Below are 21,942 nucleotides of genomic sequence, written 5' to 3'. Positions count from 1 at the left end.
GTCTGAGCCCATTTCAGCAGAATTCAACAGAATTTGCAACAACTGAACATCAAACAGAGTTAAAGACTGAACCAACGCGCCCGTCAGAGTGAAACAGATCCGTGTTATCACTGCCTGATCCTACAGTAAGTGTACACTTCAGGACAAGCTGCTGCAGAGCTGACGGAGTTACACAACTCATGTAGCTGCAGGCAAACGGAGGAGCGACACCAACAACATCACACACAGTTTTACTGGAGGAGCTCAAAGTCACAGCTCCAGGGCATCAATACTGAGTGGAGGGGCAAAAAACACCACCTGGTGGAGGGAATTCACTCAAGCACAGAAATAAAATATAATAGTATAAAGATGAGTAAAACTGGATCCTGAAGAGAAAAAGGACTGAGGCGTTTCCTCCAGTCAGATGTGACTGAGATACAGCAGACTGAGAAACTGTGTTTTCAGTCCACCGCTCCCTCTTATATCAGATCACAGCTCAAGAATGCAGATGTTATCTTTTGTTCTGAGCCAACTTGTCAGCAACATATAGCACATCAGCCACAGCAGCACTCCAACAGCCTGAGCGCCTGCTTCGCCCACTTTGTCCTTCTTCTGTCTCGCCTTGTTCTACGAGCTCTTTGCAGGGTTAAAAATCATCATTTCATTTTCAGACGCTTGTAACTGCAGCTGTGTGCATCACCTCTGCTTTTTTTTCTTTTGGCCAAGTCATCAATTATTGATTTTTAAAAAATCCATCACCAACTATTTTGATAATATATTAATCATTTGAATCACTTTCCAAGCAAACATGTGAAAAGCTTTGCTGGATCCAGCTTTTTAATTGTGAAGAAGTTCTGTTTGTCTTTGTAACTGGACAGTAAATGAAGAAATCTTGGGGGTTTGTGAAGAAAAGAGGCAAACGGAACATCTCTCTGGACTGTTGGAAACAGTGGGGAGGAGTTTCCTGACTTTTTAGAGAGACATCTTAAACAATCAATTGATTAATCAAGAAAATAATCATTAGTTGGAGCCCTGTTATCTTTCATATGCTGCTTTTGTCCTGCACTTGAACACACACACACACACTTGTGTTCATTGTCCTTACCTTCTCTTCAGCTGAGTTTCTGCACTGAGCTAACGACTGATGACTGATGACTAATGACTCAGACTAACTCAGTGGTTTTCAAACTGTGGGGCCCGGAGTGATGACAGGGGGCGCGATGATGTTTACATTTAGGGCATTTAGCAGAGTTACAATAAGTACATTTGTCACAAGAGAGAAACCACAACATCACCGTCAATACAGTACAACAGAAAAAAACAGAAACAATTTTCAAGCCCTCATCTGAGCATCCTAGCTGCCATTATTCAAGGATACCTTCAGTGCATAAGTGCTGTGATTTAAGTGCTAAGGATAACAACTGGTGGAGGTGAAGTCTGAACAAATGAGTCTGGAGTCTTCTGCTGAAGACAGAGCGACTCTGCTGTTCTGACACTTGTGTAACTACCAGAGTCACTGCAGACGGCTTGTTCAAAATCATTGACACTTCCTAGGCTGATCTGAAATGGACTGACAGGAAATGGCTGAGAAACAAGCAGGGGCAGACATCACTGCCGCCGTCAACCGCATCAACAGGCTGAAATTATTCATCAGCTGCAGAACACAGTGATGTATGAAAACATGTCTGCCATACAGAAGCATTTCCACACGCTGCTGCAGAACATGAGTGGATCAGAGAGTTCAGTTCAACCCCAGCAGCTGACTTTAGCTCTACAGAGGAGGAACACTTCACTGATGTCACATCTGATCCAACAGTGAGGCTCCGCTTTAAGGCCAAGAAACTGGCTGTATTTTGGATTGGAGTGGGAAACGACCCACCGCTAAGCAACCCTGCAGAACCACTGAGCGAACTGAGCCGTTGGTTCTTTAACCGGCCCAGTTACATCAGCTCAGCAGTTCAATCACAGAAACCTAAACCGCCAAAACGGATTCGCTTGTTGCGACACGATCAGCCGCCGACATGACCAACATGGCCGACAACAAGCTAACTGCTGCTATCAGATAACGCTTACGTTGAATGATGATGCTAACGCGCTAACTAGCATCGGTCGCCACGCAATACAAACAGAAAAGTTAGCGTCGATTATGTTTTTCTGACTGACGCCACAAACCCAATGAACATGTGAAATAACGAAAGGTTAATTAGTTGAGCATTTAAACAGCGACATTAACTCACCCAACGTCTCCTGCCGTCCGCGGTACCGACGGTGAAATGATGCTAGCTTAGCTAACAGGTGTAGCACGTTAACGGTTCAAGGTCTGCGTCACTTCACTGCGACACAACAGTTTCATCTGTGGGTGTAACGTTACTTCACTCCGTTTATCTGTGTTCATCTCATCCTCCATCATTTCATATTTTCATACTAAACATATTCGTCCGTCGCCTCCATGAATCGACGAGACAGCCAGAGAGATGTCACTTCCGGCCGCCATCTTAGATCAGGTCACCAACCGAGGGAAGTGAAACCTGTCAGTAAAGAAGTTCCCTCAGTACTTTACCGTTAAACCTGTCAGTAAAGAAGTTCCCTCAGTACTTTACTGTTAAACCTGTCAGTAAAGAAGTTCCCTCGGCACTTTACCGTTAAACCTGTCAGTAAAGAGGTTCCCTCAGTACTTTACTGTTAAACCTGTCAGTAAAGAAGTTCCCTCGGCACATTACCGTTAAACCTGTCGGTGGAGAAGTTCCCTCGGCACTTTACCGTTAAACCTGTCAGTAAAGAAGTTCCCTCGGCACTTTACCGTTAAAGCTGTCGGTGGAGAAGTTCCCTCGGCACTTTACCGTTAAACCTGTCTGTGGAGAAGTTCCCTCGGCACTTTACCGTTAAACCTGTCGGTAAAGAAGTTCCCTCAGTACTTTACCGTTAAACCTGTCAGTAAAGAGGTTCCCTCAGCACTTTACCGTTAAACCTGTCGGTAAAGAAGTTCCCTCGGCACTTTACCGTTAAACCTGTCGGTAAAGAAGTTCCCTCGGCATTTTACCGTTAAACCTGTCGGTAAAGAAGTTCCCTCGGCACTTTACCGTTAAACCTGTCAGTAAAGAAGTTCCCTCGGCACTTTACCGTTAAACCTGTCAGTAAAGAAGTTCCCTCAGTACTTTACCGTTAAACCTGTCAGTAAAGAAGTTCCCTCGGCACTTTACCGTTAAACCTGTCGGTGGAGAAGTTCCCTCAGTACTTTACCGTTAAACCTGTCAGTAAAGAAGTTCCCTCAGTACTTTACCGTTAAACCTGTCAGTAAAGAAGTTCCCTCGGCACTTTACCGTTAAACCTGTCAGTCAAGAAGTTCCCTCGGCACTTTACCGTTAAACCTGTCAGTCAAGAAGTTCCCTCGGCACTTTACCGTTAAACCTGTCAGTAAAGAAGTTCCCTCGGCACTTTACCGTTAAACCTTTCAGTCAAGAAGTTCCCTCGGCACTTTACCGTTAAACCTGTCAGTCAAGAAGTTCCCTCGGCACTTTACCGTTAAACCTGTCGGTGGAGAAGTTCCCTCAGTACTTTACCGTTAAACCTGTCAGTAAAGAAGTTCCCTCAGTACTTTACCGTTAAACCTGTCAGTAAAGAAGTTCCCTCGGCACTTTACCGTTAAACCTGTCAGTCAAGAAGTTCCCTCGGCACTTTACCGTTAAACCTGTCAGTCAAGAAGTTCCCTCGGCACTTTACCGTTAAACCTGTCAGTAAAGAAGTTCCCTCGGCACTTTACCGTTAAACCTTTCAGTCAAGAAGTTCCCTCGGCACTTTACCGTTAAACCTGTCAGTAAAGAAGTTCCCTCGGCACTTTACCGTTAAACCTGTCAGTCAAGAAGTTCCCTCGGCACTTTACCGTTAAACCTGTCAGTAAAGAAGTTCCCTCGGCACTTTACCGTTAAACCTGTCAGTCAAGAAGTTCCCTCGGCACTTTACCGTTAAACCTGTCAGTCAAGAAGTTCCCTCGGCACTTTACCGTTAAACCTGTCGGTGGAGAAGTTCCCTCAGTACTTTACCGTTAAACCTGTCAGTAAAGAAGTTCCCTCAGTACTTTACCGTTAAACCTGTCAGTAAAGAAGTTCCCTCGGCACTTTACCGTTAAACCTGTCAGTCAAGAAGTTCCCTCGGCACTTTACCGTTAAACCTGTCAGTCAAGAAGTTCCCTCGGCACTTTACCGTTAAACCTGTCAGTAAAGAAGTTCCCTCGGCACTTTACCGTTAAACCTTTCAGTCAAGAAGTTCCCTCGGCACTTTACCGTTAAACCTGTCAGTAAAGAAGTTCCCTCTGCACTTTACCGTTAAACCTGTCAGTCAAGAAGTTCCCTCGGCACTTTACCGTTAAACCTGTCAGTCAAGAAGTTCCCCTCGGCACTTTACCGTTAAACCTGTCAGTCAAGAAGTTCCCTCGGCACTTTACCGTTAAACCTGTCAGTCAAGAAGTTCCCTCGGCACTTTACCGTTAAACCTGTCAGTAAAGAAGTTCCCTCGGCACTTTACCGTTAAACCTGTCAGTCAAGAAGTTCCCTCGGCACTTTACCGTTAAACCTGTCAGTAAAGAAGTTCCCTCGGCACTTTACGTTAACCTGTCAGTCAAGAAGTTCCCTCGGCACTTTAAAACCGTTAAACCTGTCAGTCAAGAAGTTCCCTCGGCACTTTACCGTTAAACCTGTCAGTCAAGAAGTTCCCTCGGCACTTTACCGTTAAACCTGTCAGTCAAGAAGTTCCCTCGGCACTTTACCGTTAAACCTGTCAGTCAAGAAGTTCCCTCGGCACTTTACCGTTAAACCTGTCAGTAAAGAAGTTCCCTCGGCACTTTACCGTTAAACCTGTCAGTAAAGAAGTTCCCTCGGCACTTTACTGTTAAACGTGTTAATAGTAAAGTCAGACGTGGAGGTCACAGCTGCACCTGTCCTGGCGGTTCACCTGCTGATGAGACGGGTCGATGTGGGACCCGATCAGATTTGTTTCATTATAAAAATGAAGTCCTCTCCTTTTAATGACGACATGTTATAATGTTGTGTTTGGACTCAGCAGTTTGTCTGTTCAATTAACACATTTCACTTTTGACATTTGCTTTAACTGATCAGCTGACTGACAGCAGTACAGACAGGTGACAGTGTAACAACGTTCCCTCTGAACAGTCACACCTGTGCACTCATAGTTTATAATGAAGCAGGTAAGGAAGCATAGAGTAATAAACACACCTCACATTTATTAAGTTGTTTGGACAGAAGCCAAAGCTAACAAACGTTTGGCACAATGACAGATTGGTTTCATTCGATTTTCCACACAACAACCTGAATCACAGATGAAACAGAAAGAGCACATTCTCGTGTCTGTGTTCAAATAAAGACAGATTAAACAGGCACAGTGACGGACAGCCGCAGTGATGATCAACAGGACACGTGTAGGTTTCTGTGCTCGGACCAGACCGTTAACTGGACTGGTCCGGGGTCAGCTCCAGTTCAAGTATCTTTACAGTATAAAGGCTTTTCTACAAGCAGCAATATGTGCGTGTCTAACAGTCACTGCTGTACAGTGAAGCAACAGGAAAGACGATACACACATCGAGCAGCCGGCTGCACCAGCTTCACACTCGCTCCAGCAACACATCCAGACTCAGGCTGAGCAGCTGACAGCAGCGACGCTGCAGCACCAGGGCGTGTTTAGAAAAGCTGCACTTTTACAGCCTGACTTCTAATTGGTACAAACAAGACGGAAACCAAATTGAAATCATTATCTTCTAAATCATTCTTGAACTTTGTCAAGTGACAAACTCGGGATGAGCTCTTCATCAGCAGGCGCTGCTCTGTGCTGCCTTCATGTCACATGGAACTGTTTCCAGTTCCAGTGATGACTGACAACTCTTCTGACTCTGCTAACTAAGAAGGAAGGAGTTCACAATAATTAAACCAAACACGTCATTTATCAAGCGTTCAGGTCACTCTGCTCTCTATCAGCCAGTAATAAGAGTTTCATTGCTGGTGGGAAACATCACTTTTCTTTCTGAGGTTTGAATTTCACTTCTAGTCTCAGAGAGCAGCACATTAACAGTCCACCTGCCCCACCTCTCATATAAATACCAATAATGATATTGTCTTTGGTAACATCACTTTTAAAGTTCTTGTAGCTGTGTTCCTGTTGTCTCTGTGTTTTGTTTATTGATGCTGATTAGAGTCAGTTTGGTGAAAAACACAGAACATGCGGTTTAAATCAGGTGTCTGATGTAGAAACAATTGTGAGCTGCAAACATGTAAACTTGTCCTGTTGTGACCTGAACGCAGCATGAGACGTGTTTAACACTGAACAGCACCTGATGTGAGTGTCTGCACATGTTGGATCATGATATGAAGGAAGGCTGCAGCGACAGCATGAGCTGTGAGTGAAGCTGAGCCTGAGTGAGGCTGGACTCAGGCTCAGCTTCACTCAGCCTGAGTGAGGCTGGACTCAGGCTGAGTGAGCTGAGTCTGAGTGAGGCTGGACTCAGGCTGAGTGAAGCTGGACTCAGGCTGAGTGAGCTGAGTCTGAGTGAGGCTGGACTCAGGCTGAGTGAAGCTGGACTCAGCCTGAGTGAAGCTGAGCCTGAGTGAGGCTGGACTCAGGCTGAGTGAAGCTGGACTCAGGCTGAGTGAGCTGAGCCTGAGTGAGGCTGGACTCAGGCTGAGTGAAGCTGGACTCAGGCTGAGTGAGCTGAGTCTGAGTGAGGCTGGACTCAGGCTGAGTGAAGCTGGACTCAGCCTGAGTGAAGCTGAGCCTGAGTGAGGCTGGACTCAGGCTGAGTGAAGCTGGACTCAGGCTGAGTGAGCTGAGCCTGAGTGAGGCTGGACTCAGGCTGAGTGAAGCTGGACTCAGGCTGAGTGAGCTGAGTCTGAGTGAGGCTGGACTCAGGCTGAGTGAAGCTGGACTCAGCCTGAGTGAGCTGAGTCTGAGTGAGGCTGGACTCAGGCTGAGTGAAGCTGGACTCAGGCTGAGTGAGCTGAGCCTGAGTGAGGCTGGACTCAGGCTGAGTGAAGCTGGACTCAGCCTGAGTGAAGCTGAGCCTGAGTGAGGCTGGACTCAGGCTGAGTGAAGCTGGACTCAGGCTGAGTGAAGCTGGACTCAGGCTGAGTGAGCTGAGCCTGAGTGAGGCTGAAGCAGCTGAGTGTGACGGCAGCTCGACATGAAGGACGAAACATTCTTTGGCAAATCAAGCAACACAACAGAGCAAAGACGCCATCAGAGACACTTCTGTACAGCCTGCTGGTGGAATATAAACCTGTGGACGGTCTGATGATTGAGCTCCACACACACACACACACACACACACACACACTGAATCAACACACAGCTACACAACAGAGTAAGGCAGTTATTGACACACACTGTATAAATGTTCATTATGCTCTTTTTGTTTTTACACACTTTGGTCTTTCAAAATAAACTACTCTGTAGATTTGATATATTTGCAGCTTTACAAAATACATTTGAGATTTGACATGAGCAGCTGGACAGAATAAATATACAGTCAGATGTGTGTGAATACAAACAGAGAAATAAGGCTTTAAAAAGCTTCTATCAGCTGAAGCTCTGCAGCTTCACTCACTATCAGACTGCAGTAAAGGATCATTCCGTCCATCATCTGATCAGCTGACAAAACATCAGTCAGTATCCACCTCCTGCAGCATGATGTGGTTTTTCATTGATTTTTCATTGATTATATCTGATCAATTCTACTCTGTTAATACTACAGACTATAAAGACATAAAGAGGAGCAGCAGCGTAACGCTGATTCTGTTAATATCAGCAGAGAGCGCAGAAGATATTTTAGGATCTGTGAGAGCACAAAGCAAAATCACAAGGAAGATTTTTAAAGTAAAAGCGATCAGACGATCAGACTCTGATCAGCAGTGAGCGAGTCTGTTAAACAGTCACATCTGCCTTCAACATTAATGGTGATTTAATTAGAACCAACTATAAAAAGAACAAAGACGATCAGCAGACGGGACGAACACACTATCATGTGACACGAAGCAGAGTGACATCAGAGAGTGTGTGTGTGTGTGTGTGTGTGTGTGTGTGTGTGTGTGTGTGTGTGTGTGTGTGTGTGTGTGCGTGCAGGGGGGGGGGCAGCTGAATCTGTGACCTATTTGATATAAAAGTCATAAAATGTTTAAAAGGACCTCCGCTGTCTTGGACCAGGAGCTGCTGATGTGTCGTGGCTGGTGCTGTGATGTCAGAGCAGCAGTGACTGTGAAGAACTGAGCTCAGACCGGCCCGGTAAGAGGAAAGGCTGCTGCTTTCCTATTGGATGGTGTGACAGGCAGCACGCCACCTGATTACTGTGTATGTGTGTGTGCTAGTGTGTATGATAGTGTGTGTGTATGTGTGTGTGCTAGTGTGTATGATAGTGTGTGTGTATGTGTGTGTGTGTATGTGTGTGTGTATGTGTGTGTGTGTGTATGTGTGTGTGCTAGTGTGTATGATAGTGTGTGTGTATGATAGTGTGTGCGTATGTGTGTGTGTGTGTGTATGATAGTGTGTGTGTGTATGTGTGTGTGTGTGTGTATGATAGTGTGTGTGTATGATAGTGTGTGTGTGCATGTGTGTGTGTGTGTGCTGCAGACGGCTTCCTGAAGCTCCTGCTCTGCTCAGCAGGGACGGATGTGTGACTGATCCTGGATCTGTGGTTACAGCTGGGTTGGGCCTCGGCTGTGCAGCTCGCTGCTCCCAGGAGGAGGCGCCGTCACCAGGCTCCTCAGGTAGACGCAGGGGTTACTCCTCCTCCCTGACCCGGGGGCGGAGCCAGGTGGCGGTGGGGGTGGCGGCAGGGAGCCGGGGGGCCTCAGCGACGTCATGAGTGGCTGCATCTCCTGCTCTTCCTCATCCTCCTCCTCTTCCTCCTCCTTCTTCGGCTCTGAGAAGCTGAATGTGCCCTGCGACACCTGAGCTCCGATGGAGGAGGTGCTGCCCACCGCACTGCCTGGCGGGGTGTAGGAGGCCGGGCGGGGTCCTCCCAGTCTGGAGAGGGCGCTGACCCGGGGGTGGACAGGCTCGGCAGGGACTGGAGGTGAGGAGATGCTCTCCAAGGAGGAGATGCTCTGGTTCCAGGCCTGCTGGAGGTCCACAGGGATGATCTTTGTGGCCTCCACAGACACACAGGGAGGAGGAGAGCCCACGCTGCCCTTCCACGGCAGGTGGCTGTCTTCAGTGGGGGGGGAGGCGGGTCCAGCTGATGGACTCTGACGCCCGTCCAGAGCTGCCGGGACTGACGGAGGAGACACAGTGAGACCACGAACACACAGCAGCACTGATGGAGCAGAACTACATGAAAACACTGATCACAGCTGCTCTAACTGAACTGATCTAAACTGTCCAGGTGAGGTCAGGTACGGGTGAGGTCAGGTCCAGGTGAGGTCAGGTCATGTACAAGGGGAGGTCAGGTCCAGGTGAGGTCAGGTCCAGGTCCAGGTGGAGTCAGGTCAGGTCCAGGTGAGGTCAGGTACAGGTGAGGTCAGGTACAGGTGAGGTCAGGTCCAGGTGAGGTCAGGTACAGGTGAGGTCAGGTCCAGGTGAGGTCAGGTCCAGGTGAGGTCAGGTCCAGGTGAGGTCAGGTACAGGTGAGGTCAGGTACAGGTGAGGTCAGGTCCAGCTGAGGTCAGGTACAGGTGAGGTCAGGTCCAGGTGAGGTCAGGTCCAGGCGAAGTCAGGTCAGGTCCAGGTGAAGTCAGGTCAGGTCCAGGTGAAGTCAGGTCAGGTCCAGGTGAGGTCAGGTACAGGTCCAGGTGGAGTCAGGTCAGGTCCAGGTGAGGTCAGGTACAGGTGAGGTCAGGTCAGGTCAGGTACAGGTGGAGTCAGGTCAGGTACAGGTGAGGTCAGGTACAGGTGAGGTCAGGTACAGGTGAGGTCAGGTACAGGTCCAGGTGAGGTTAGGTTAGGTCAGGTACAGTACAGGTGAGGTCAGGTCCAGGTGAGGTCAGGTCCAGGTGAGGTCAGGTACAGGTCCAGGTGAGGTTAGGTTAGGTCAGGTACAGTACAGGTGAGGTCAGGTCCAGGTGAGGTCAGGTTAGGTCAGGTACAGTACAGGTGAGGTCAGGTCCAGGTGAGGTCAGGTCAGGTCCAGGTGAGGTTAGGTTAGGTCAGGTACAGTACAGGTGAGGTCAGGTCCAGGTGAGGTCAGGTCAGGTCCAGGTGAGGTCAGGTCAGGTCCAGGTGAGGTCAGGTCCAGGTGGAGTCAGGTCAGGTCCAGGTGAGGTGAGGTCAGGTCCAGGTGAGGTCAGGTCTAGTTGAGGTCAGGTCCAGGTGAGGTCAGGTCCAGGTGGAGTCAGGTCAGGTCCAGGTGAGGTGAGGTCAGGTCCAGGTGAGGTCAGGTCAGGTCCAGGTGAGGTCAGGTCAGGTCCAGGTGAGGTCAGGTCCAGGTGGAGTCAGGTCAGGTCCAGGTGAGGTGAGGTCAGGTACAGGTGAGGTCAGGTACAGGTGAGGTCAGGTCCAGGTGAGGTCAGGTCTAGTTGAGGTCAGGTCCAGGTGAGCTCACCTGACTGGGGTCTTTGTTTGGGCGTCTCTGCTTTACGAGCTACGAAGGTGATCCCGACGTCTTCCTCTTTCTCAGGGTCTGAATGTTCACCTTTCTCCTCCTCTGACTCCACAGGAACAACCACAGGGTCTGCAGACACACACACACACACACACACACACACACACACATTGACATGATCTCAGTTGATTAACTGATTGTTTTGGAGCAGGAAGTGACATCATCAGAGAAACTGCAGCAACGTTTGTTTCTGTGTTTTGAGTCATTTGAAGCTTTATGTACTTTGTGTCTGTCCAAACCATCCAAACGTACTCAGCTCATATCTGATATGACGCTGAAGTCAAATGCTGATGAGCAACACACGCTGCAGGCACACAGCTGACACTGTTGTCAGGGTTAGGTGAGTCAGGTGTGTTCACCTCTGGAGCTCCTTTCAGAGCTGGTACAGTTTGATTTCTGACTCAGTGAGCGACAGTGAACGTCTTGATTCTTGAATGTGTCTGAACACTTTGATACACACTGATCTGTCTCCTCCCTCCATCGGCTTTATTTACTTTTGTCCTGCCAGCTGACGTTGCGTCTGGGTTTGTCGCTGCCGTCCTCCTTGGCATCGGATCCTCGGCGCTGTTGACAACAGGAGAGAATAAACACGTCAGTTAACCTGCAGCCATAACAGGAAGCAGCCGCCCTTCAATCAGCACGACGTCTTTTATAAGAGAGAGCGGTGAAAGCTCCTCCGCTGTCATTAAAGAGCCCACGGAACAATGAGAAGACGAAGCCGGTCATTAGAGTCAAACATGTGTGTGTGTGTGTGTGTGTGTGTGTGTGTGTGTGTGTGTGTGTGAGAGTGTGTGTGTGTGTGTGTGTGTGTGAGAGTGTGTGTGTGTGTGTGTGTGTGTGTGTGTGTGTGAGAGTGTGTGTGTGTGTGTGTGTGTGTGTGTGTGTGTGTGTGTGTGTGTGTGTGAGAGTGTGTGTGTGTGTGTGTGTGTGAGAGTGTGAGAGTGTGTGTGTGTGTGTGTGTGTGTGTGTGTGTGTGTGTGTGAGAGTGTGTGTGTGTGTGTGTGTGTGTGAGAGTGTGTGTGTGTTTGTATTTCTATTCTGGTGGGGTCCATGACCTGACAAATGACTCACACCGTGGGGTCCAGTTTTTCCCGTGGGGACCGAGCGCTGGTCCCCACGGGCACGAGCATTGCAATCAATAGAAAACAGCCTGCTGATATGCCTGGTGCGGTTTTCTTGAAAAAAAAAAATTGGACCCCATGCAGTTGATTTTCACAACTTTGTGTGTGCCCTAGTGGTCATAGGGGGTACTGCGGTGTGTGAGATTCCACCGTGGGGTCATATTCCTGACTCCACCGTGGGGTCTGACAAAGTGTGTAACTGTGTACATCATGTAAACTTAATATCTTATGAATATTATTACAGTCTGTTCATTTTAATACGACCAGAATTATATATTATCAAATTAAACATTCCTAAAATCAAAACGGGAGCCTATTTAATCATTAAAAGTTCTTTCAAAGTGGTTTTATTCTTTGGAAGAAACTGATGATGACATATTTGTTGGCCTGGTACACAAAAAATATTATTAAAATATTATTTGTAAATAACTGAAAGTACTGTATTGGTAAAATTGGCCTAAAGTAGCAATTAACAAGAATGAAATACTGAGGAGGAAAGAGAAGAAATGTGAGGAACGCATCAGTACTACAGAGATTTCAGCCACAACCACCATAAACTTACTTATGGACTAGATTTGTTTTTTAGTTCTTGATTTTATGTAGTTATAAAGGTTTTTTCTGTTATAGTTGATACATTACCTTTGCTGGTGTCCAAATTTCTGTTATAATTGATACATTACCTTTGCTGGTGTCCAAGTATGTAGAATGTGTAAATTTGTGTTTAATTGTTGCTCTCCTATCAATGGTAATGTTTGAAGTCTGTTATAACATACAAGATACGTATAAAACATGATATACCAACATTGACTGATATGAAAAAAGAACTGCTGATAAAATGTGCTGCTGTATCACCCAGCTCTAATACATAGTAAACTGTAATTCAGAGTCCAAAGGAGATCAAAGTGGTTCAAGTTGACATGTCTGAGGGAAGAGGTAATGGCCAGATAGAGTCCAGCAATGGTACACCGAACCCAACAAGAGACACAAATGCTTCTCAGTACTTGGATGACAATTTTTTAAATTTTGAATGCAATGATCAGATCCAAAGCCCAACAAACCTTTAAGGGAGAGACTTCAATCACAGATATAGGTTAATGCTATGAAAGAGGAAATGGGTCCACTCAGGGAGAATGTGTCATGGTCTGGCTCTGCGTCCCTCGGTTGCCCTTCTCCATCAGTCCACTAGATATCCTGAGACATTGTCCCGTTTGTTTAGTTTGGACTTAGTGGGATAAGTTTAATTTGCGTTGTATCTTTGGAAGTAGTCAATCTTTGTTTTCACTTCGGCCTAAGCTCACGCAGCCTATACATTATTAGTCTCAGTGTTGAGAATTGTGTTGTCTGTTTTTTTCTGTGTCCCTCCTCTGTGTTTCCCTCCAGACCTGTCTTGCATCCGCTTTGTCAACCCAGCCCTGTGTTTTCCCAAGCCAGTCAGTTCCTTTCCTGTTCCATTGCTTCATCACCATATTCCCCTCGCCACAGTTTCCCACCCATCTCTCAACCTGCACCTCATCCCATTGTTAGTTCAGTTTAAGTCCTGTTTTTTCAGTCTTGTTGGATCATCTGTTCTGCGTTATTCTGCCTGCCTGCACTCCTGAGTCCTGTTCCTGAGTTGAACGAATAAAGATTCATTCTTCAGTTCTTGTTGCCTGCCATCTGCTTTAGGGTCCACCTGCTGCACCTCACCATTATAGAATGAGACATTCACTATAAACCCAAGTTTAACTGAGGTTAAAAACTGGCTGGAGGGTGAAAAGTCACAACTGAAGCTTATAGCAAGTATATACAGTCATAAAAAAAACTATTATACACTTCTATGCACTCTTTATACTGTATTACCTCTCACTGCCTGTTGGCCTCTACGTCCTATCGGACATGAACGTACTTGCATTGTTCTCTCCTTACTAGATTATCAAAAGTACATAGAAGAGGATTAAACCTAATACAAATCAACACAACACCGCAATGAAAACCAAAATAGAAGGATGAAATGTGGAATCCATTGCCAGCACTGCAGTCAGACTGTTAAGTAATAGAGGTGGAAGAAGTATTCAGGTCCTTTACTTAAGTAAATGTACTACCTAATGCCACACGGTGAAAATACTCCACTACTACGTCTCTGAAAACTTGACTTAAGTAAAAGTATGGATAATCAGCTAAATGTACTTAACGTTTCAAGAGTAAAAGTACACACTATGCAGAAAACCCCCTATTAGTGTTTTACTATTATATATGATGGTTTTGGATTAATTACTAATTGATTATCAATTACTGCTGCATTAATGTGCATTTTACTGCTGTAGTTGTTTAAGGTGGTGCTAATTTAAACTACTTTAATATACTGCTGGTTAGTTTAATGTACAGTAATGTATCAAACTCTAAAAGATCATCATATGTTTGTAGCAACACTGTCCCGAGTCAGCAAGCTCAGAAACAGTCCTGTGCCTCTACAAACTGAGGCTACAGTTAGCAGAGTGTTGATATTCATACAGACTGAGGCTACAGTTAGCAGAGTGTTGATATTCATACAGACTGAGGCTACAGTTAGCAGAGTGTTGATATTCATACAGACTGAGCAGAGTGTTGATATTCATACAGACTGAGCAGAGTGTTGATATTCATACAGACTGAGCAGAGTGTTGATATTCATACAGACTGAGCAGAGTGTTGATATTCATACAGACTGAGCAGAGTGTTGATATTCATACAGACTGAGGCTACAGTTAGCAGAGTGTTGATATTCATACAGACTGAGGCTACAGTTAGCAATGTGCTGATATTCATACAGACTGAGGCTACAGTTAGCAGAGTGTTGATATTCATACAGACTGAGGCTACAGTTAGCAATGTGCTGATATTCATACAGACTGAGGCTACAGTTAGCAGAGTGTTGATATTCATACAGACTGAGCAGAGTGTTGATATTCATACAGACTGAGCAGAGTGTTGATATTCATACAGACTGAGGCTACAGTTAGCAGAGTGTTGATATTCATACAGACTGAGGCTACAGTTAGCAATGTGCTGATATTCATACAGACTGAGGCTACAGATAGCAATGTGCTGATATTCATACAAGCTCAGGCTACAGTTAGCAGAGTGTTGATATTCATACAGACTGAGGGTACAGATAGCAATGTGCTGATATAAACTACTTAGCAACGTGCTGATATTCATACAGACTGAGGCTACAGTTAGCAGAGTGTTGATATTCATACAGACTGAGGCTACAGTTAGCAATGTGCTGATATTCATACAGACTGAGGCTACAGATAGCAATGTGCTGATATTCATACAGACTGAGGCTACAGTTAGCAGAGTGTTGATATTCATACAGACTGAGGGTACAGTTAGCAATGTGCTGATATTCATACAGACTGAGGCTACAGATAGCAATGTGCTGATATTCATACAGACTGAGGCTACAGTTAGCAAAGTGTTGATATTCATACAGACTGAGGGTACAGATAGCAATGTGCTGATATAAACTACTTAGGCAACGTGCTGATATTCATACAGACTGAGCTACAGTTAGCAAGAGTGTTGATATTCATACAGACTGAGGCTACAGTTAGCAATGTGCTGATATTCATACAGACTGAGGCTACAGTTAGCAATGTGCTGATATTCATACAGACAGAGGCTACAGTTATCAGTGTGCTGATATTCATACAAGCTGAGGCTACAGTTAGCAATGTGCTGATATTCATACAGACTGAGGCTACAGATAGCAATGTGCTGATATTCATACGAGCTCAGGCTACAGTTAGCAATGTGCTGATATTCATACAGACAGAGGCTACAGTTATCAGTGTGCTGATATTCATACAAGCTGAGGCTACAGTTAGCAATGTGCTGATATTCATACAGACTGAGGCTACAGTTATCAGTGTGCTGATATTCATATAAACTGAGACTACAGCAAGCGTAGTGCAAAATGAGAGAAGAAGTACATCTGGGTTGTGTTTTGGTCTAACAAAGAATGACACACTAATTTCCCGGGAGTCAAAGACACCGTACACAGTTTGCATTGTATTTGCGAGGCAGAGTTGGCGGCAACCACACAGATTGTATGTAGTGTCAGCCTGTACAAATCTTTGAGGATAAGCAAAGTGGAATCAGTGGCTGTATGTAATTATTTCATAGAAAATAGCTATTTATAATGCTAATGTTGTTTCTAATGCTAATACCTGTACTGCAGTACTAGTGATACTAAGAATTGATTTTTTTTTGTGATTTTTTATCAAATATCCTCAATGAATGCATCATTGACCCAAACAGTTTCCTGCAGCTAAATATTGATAGCTGATGGCATAGCTAATCCTTATACATCAAAACATCTTTCCCAATATATAGCCCAAATCCGCAAAATACAATTTCAGTTGTACCCAGTAGAAATCTAGAGACTGTCACACAAGCATTTATTTCCTCTTGTTTGGACTATTGTAACTCTCTCTGCCCGTCTGAGCCCACAGAGTCTACAAACATTGCAGCTTGTCCAAAGTGCAGCAGTCAGACTCCTAACTGAAACCAAAAAAGAGGGAACATTTCCCCATTATTTTATCTTCTCTTTGTCTTGTGAAGCACTGTAACTTTGTTGTGAAAGGTGCTCTATAAATAAAGCTTATTATCATAATTATTATTATTATTATTATTATTATTATCAATGCAACTACCACTACAGCTGTCTTTTGAATTACTGGTTCAAGTATACATGTTCTTTTTACATGTAGCCTACTAGTAGGGTAAAATAAAAAAGAAATGTAATATATATTGATACAAAGTTTTAAAATATGTTTCTGTTGGATGCACTAATATTTTGGTGAAACATGAGTTCAGCAATGCAATGAAGTCTCTGTGCTGAATCAAAGATGAAGGAGGAAACACATTTCCTGACATTTGTGGACCCTAGCATGTCAGCCAGAGAAGGTTTGGAAAGAATATCTTTGCCTGAGCCTCCTGGCTGATGCCTCCTGCCCATCCCCCACAGCATTCCACTCAAGCAGCTGCAAAATGACTGTCAATTTGAACCCAATTAGAGTGGGCGGAGCTTCTCACAGCGCAGCACTGACTGCTGTAACTCTCTCTGCACATCTGAGTCTACAAACACTTGCAGCTTGTCCAAAATGCAGGCAGCATATTACTCCCTTATTTCAGCTTTCTCTTTGTATTGTGAAGAACTTTGTAACTTGTTGTGAAAGGTGCTTTATAAATGAGGTATATTATTATTATAATTATTATTATATTGTTATAATATATCATAATGCAACTACCACTACAGCTGTCTTGGAAATATTGGTTAAGTAAACATGTTCTGTTCTCATGTCTGAGAATATATTATATTACTAGTAGTAATAAATACATATTTAATCTAATACCAATAAAATAAATGTAATATATATTTATGAAGTTTTTTAAATATTTTTTCTGTTGGATGCACTATATTTTGGTGAAACATGAGTTCAGCAATGCAATGTTAAAATCTCTGCACTAATCAAAGGTGAAGGAGGAAACAATTTCCTGACATTTGCGGACCCCCCACCACCTCTGCTCTGCCAGAGCAGGTTAGAGAGAATATCTTTGCTTGAGCCACCTGGCTGCTGCCACCTCCACCTGCCCAACCCCCACCGCATTCCACTCATGCAGCTTCAAACGCTGACCGTCCGTTGACCCAATTACGAGTGGGCGGAGCTTCTCACAGCAGCAGCACTTGACCGCAGCAGAAGCAGCAGCACAGACAGACGGAGGCGACGGATGGAAGAAGGAGAAATAAATGAAAAGTAAGTACATAAAACTGTTTGACTTATTAATAATTAGACTAATCCTTGTTGCTGACGTGTTTGCTGCCAATGGCACCCTCATTTTTTTATTCAGATTGTTTGCTAATGCTAACATGACCTAGCTTTTAACAGTCATGGATTTGTCTTTTTGCCACTTGAATTACTTTTACTTGGTTGACCTCAGATACTTCATTAATGTTACTTTAATATTGAGGGTGTGAGTGGAAAGAGCAAAGTATAATGAGCATTTTTAACGTGCTACAGCCGTCAGTAGCTAGAGTTAGCGTTAGCTTCCAGTTTTGAATAACGTGCTTGAATGATGAACTACAGGCTTAAATGCTTTTTTCACACCTAAACAAGCAGAAGCTGAGTTGTAGTTAGAACATGAGTTCATTTTTAAAATCTTAACAAAGAAAATAATGAATTACTCTTGCTATTCTTCTCAGTGCGTTTACCACACCTGAGTCACCCTGTTACTGTAAATGCGTGTGTGCATGCTGCAGATCACTAACAGATTTCTCGTTTTTATAATGATGATTATTAAAATTATTGATGATAAACCTGCTTGTTACCAAGTGGCGGGTGTTTGTGTCGAGCAGCAGCGCAGCAACACAGAAGCGGAGGAGATTTTCCTCTCAGAGCTGCAAGTGTCTGCATGCAACAAACAGTAAAATATTCAGTGGTGGAAACTGACTTATTCAGACTTCTACAGGCTGCTTTGTGATAGTTTAAGTTTCAGTTGGACTTTGGTTGCAGATATTGTAAATCCTGGGATCATTTCTCTTTTATCCTACCACTCCAGGCAGTACTGTCTGTCTTTTGTTCTGCATCTGCTCACATGCAGACACATCAGAGATCTGCAGGAGAACCTGGCTGCTGCAAAATGTATGTAGCAGAAACAATGGATGTTCTGTTGACTAACATATAACCAGGTTAACTGTAGAGCAGCTAGTCACCCTTCAAAACATAGATATTTCTATTATGTTCAAAGTGATGCATTTCTAGGTATACAGATGTTACTAGTAATAACTGTGCTGTGTTTAACCTCTTGCAGACAGAAAGCAGGATTCACCAGGCTGAAGGCACACTTAGAGTGCCTGAGGGTGCATCACCTTAAGTGCACATGGAGCGAGAAAAACAACAAACACAGGTAATGATGATGGGGATTTTCAAATGTGAGTCAACATCCATACATTCAAAAATCAGATTTTTTAACAAAGACTCTGGTCTGTCTTTCAAATGGGTCTACACACTATGTTTTAGTTTTTAATAAAGAAAATATGCTAGTAGGAGTGAACTGCTGTGGCCCTTCAGCTCTCTGTGAACCTCCATATTATGGAGAAATAGTAATGAATGTGTCTGCCTGTGGTGTTTAGCCCTCAGGTGGACCAAACCATGAGTGGGAGAGCTCATTGCTACCAGAACTTCTGTTTGAGCAATTTCCAGATTCCAGTTTGGTAAGTGTCAAAATGCACTTTTAGGTTGTTCCATATGACAGCCCCCTAATAGTTTACTTCACCTTGTTATTGTTGCCTTGCCAGTTATGTTGCAAGTATTCTCCCAGGTAATTAGAAATCACTTCAGTGAATGTTTGAGATGTGGGTGTTCGGGACTAAATAATTCATTAGTTGTTGTGTGCAAGCTGCAGACTGTCACCAAACCTACAGCCATGTGTAGTGTGCAGTCCCTCCCATTTTACTGTGCTATTGGTACCAATAAGAAAGTCTACTGCATTTGGAAATATAAGCTTGTACTGTATTTATCCCTCATATTTTATTGCCTGTAGCTCCTTAGCTCTTTAATAATGTGCAGGTTTGTGTCAAAGGGAGTTAAGCTGTCACTGTTCCAACAAACGCTGTGTTGTTAGCATGTACGTTTACTCCACAAGTCATGTGCTCATGTGCACAGGCTGTTCTGACAGGGATAGCTCTGTTTTTTCTTTTTTCTTTTTCTTTTTAGATGTGGTCGTATGAGGTACACATTCAAGACTTTGAGAGCAACATGGAGATGTTAACTCCTGAAGGTTCACACTCTGGTCCTGCTGAAGACCCAGATGGTCCACCCCTTGGAGGAACAGACAGCTTATTGGTAAGTTTGCATGATGAAATCTAGTTTAGATTTTACAACAGAAAATAAACAAAGGATCATCCTGGTGATTTTCTTTATTTTTCTTCTTTTCAACAAACAAATGTTTGGATCTAGGGCTGGGTGATTAATCGGTAAAATTAATTAATTCAAGTTTCTGGTTTAGGACGATTTATAAAAATAAAATAAAAATTCTCTCTTTTAACTAGCTCTGCCACCGCTCCTTATGGGCTCCCATAGTTCATAGTAGGCTCCGCCCTCCCGCACTGACTTTCCACAGAGAAAACCAACACAACAACATGGCAGCAAACGGAGCTGCAGAGTTTGTCTAAAGATTTTTAAAAAGACTGTTTCATTTGCATTTAATAAACTTTCAGCACCACAGTCTGGTTCAGAATGAGTCCAGCTGACTTCTCTGCACTCAACAAAGGAGCACAGAAATAGAAATGAGTCATTTGTTACCAATACAGCTTATTTGCTCTCAGATAAACAGTAAAAAACAAGACTTTATAGTTTATAGTTGTCATGCTGTTGTCCTGTGCTGCAAACCGACACTTGAAAAACAAACAATATTGAACTGTTTTGTAGGTTTTTGACAGATTGAATGAACACACATGTAATGCCAGCACTCAGGACTTGTTACTCTGTCTTCAGTAATTCATCTCCTTATCCTCAGACTTGGATGCCTACAGTTAGTAAAGATAGCGGTGAGTAGCTTAGCTAAGCTAACCGTATTTAACATGCATGTAGCTGCAGCTGAGTGTGAACACACCTGAATTCTTTCACATGGTTTCAGGACAACAGCATGACCACTATAAAAGTTAAAGTCTTGTCTTCAAGTTATCTGAGAGCAAATAAGCTGTATGGTAACAAATGGCTCATTTCTGTTTCCATGTGCCGGCACTGAATGCAGAGAAGTCAGCTGGACTCATTTTACTGCGGTGCTTAAATCTCAGCGATTGATGATAAACCAGCCCTTTTTTAATTTGAGCTCCACTGATATCTGATCACAGTGACACAAAACATTAAATCTGCATTAACTGATGTTTTGTCCTTATGTGAAACAAGCAGAACAGAATGTCAGAAATTTCAGCTTGTAACTCTCCTTTCCACACAAGAACCCAGTTATCGTGGGTTTCCAGTATGCCGTCTTAAAAATAAGAGTCTTTACTAATAAAAATAAATAATAATAATAATATTGAGGTTCACACAAGAATATAGCCTTTTAAGAAATGAAAAATATACAAACATGAAAACAAACTCTCAACGGTTTTGGACTTATTTATGGTCATTTATATGTAATGTTATTACACTGTCAAGTGCTTAAAAAACAGAATGGTGAGTTACATTAGAAACCTGAGAATCAGTGACAAGTCATTTTTTATCATGCCTGCTGTGTCATGCTTATGTCCTTATGTTATTTGCCTTGTCTAATGTAAATTTGTCATGACTATACATGCTAAACAACATCAACCTTTAATTGAAAGTGATGTAAGGGACAATTTATGACAATAGCTAATGGTTAATGTCACGTTGTCATAATAAAGTCATTCCAGGTAATGTCAACTTTAAAGGGAAAGTGACATAATTGAGCGAATGACACATAATAACAATCATTAATATTTATTAATGTTAATGACATTGATGACAGTGTCATGTTATTCTTAAGAGCCCAAATTTAAATTAAGTGTTACCATTGATGTTTCTTGCAAATAATGTAGTTATAAGCGTCTTGTACATTTCATTTCCAGATGACCAAAGTGTACCGGGAATCCAACCCCCACGTGTCTGATGGATCAGAATCCTCTATGAGCACCATTGAAATCAGTGATGATGAATATATTCCGCCAAAAAACTCTCCATGTGGAAGCAGTTCAGAGGGCTCTTACGATCTCACAAGAAATGTTCCAGTGGTAAAACTGAAAAAACAGAAGACGTCGCAGAAGACTTCTCCAAGAAAGACATGGCCTGGTACTTCTTCAGGTAAAGACAACAGGAGAGCAGAAGGAGAAAACACTGATGACACAAAGATGGAAAAGCTGAAGAAACAGAAGACACAGAGGACTTCTAAAAGGAAGACAGTCTTCAGTATTTCTTCAGATGAAGACAATAGGGGAGCAGAAAGTGAAAACTGTGATTACACAAAGATGGGAAATGTGGCAGTATTGAAGCTGCTAAAAAAGAAAGATGGTTCCAGAATTTACAACAAACCCCAATATTGTCCTGTACTGTCCTGTACACTGCTATAAAATGGCGAGACACTTGCTACAAAAACACTGCCATGAAACCGCTGTGAAACAAGCAGCCTGTTTTCCTTTGAACTCAAAGGAAAGAAAATTCCATTTTGAATTAATACGAAACCAGGGAAACCGCGCACATAACA

At 43.8% G+C, this 21,942-nt stretch overlaps 1 protein-coding gene and 2 long non-coding RNA genes across 4 annotated transcripts in view; 1 reads left to right on the top strand and 2 right to left on the bottom strand.

Moving 5' to 3' along the window:
* The window catches only part of LOC115577270 (uncharacterized), a 38,516-nt gene extending 35,864 nt beyond the window's left edge, over positions 1–2,652 (bottom strand). The window contains exon 1 of one of the 2 annotated variants that reach the window (XR_003983073.1): positions 2,217–2,652. This is a non-coding gene — a long non-coding RNA (uncharacterized LOC115577270). The remainder of the gene's footprint in view (positions 1–2,216) is intronic. The other variant, XR_003983072.1, reaches the window with a different exon arrangement.
* Positions 1–21,942, bottom strand: part of ptgfrnb (prostaglandin F2 receptor inhibitor b) — a 191,085-nt gene that overhangs the window by 143,947 nt on the left and 25,196 nt on the right. The window lies entirely within an intron of this gene.
* Positions 17,427–21,772, top strand: LOC115577271 (uncharacterized). Its single transcript, XR_003983074.1, has 3 exons — positions 17,427–18,931; positions 19,434–19,562; positions 21,311–21,772. It is a non-coding gene; the product is annotated as an uncharacterized LOC115577271 (long non-coding RNA).

Source organism: Sparus aurata, chromosome 24, assembly GCF_900880675.1.
Source record: "Sparus aurata chromosome 24, fSpaAur1.1, whole genome shotgun sequence".
Lineage (NCBI taxonomy): Eukaryota > Metazoa > Chordata > Actinopteri > Spariformes > Sparidae > Sparus > Sparus aurata.
The sequence above is the reverse complement of the archived record's forward strand: the minus strand, read 5'-3'. Positions and strand labels throughout refer to the sequence as shown.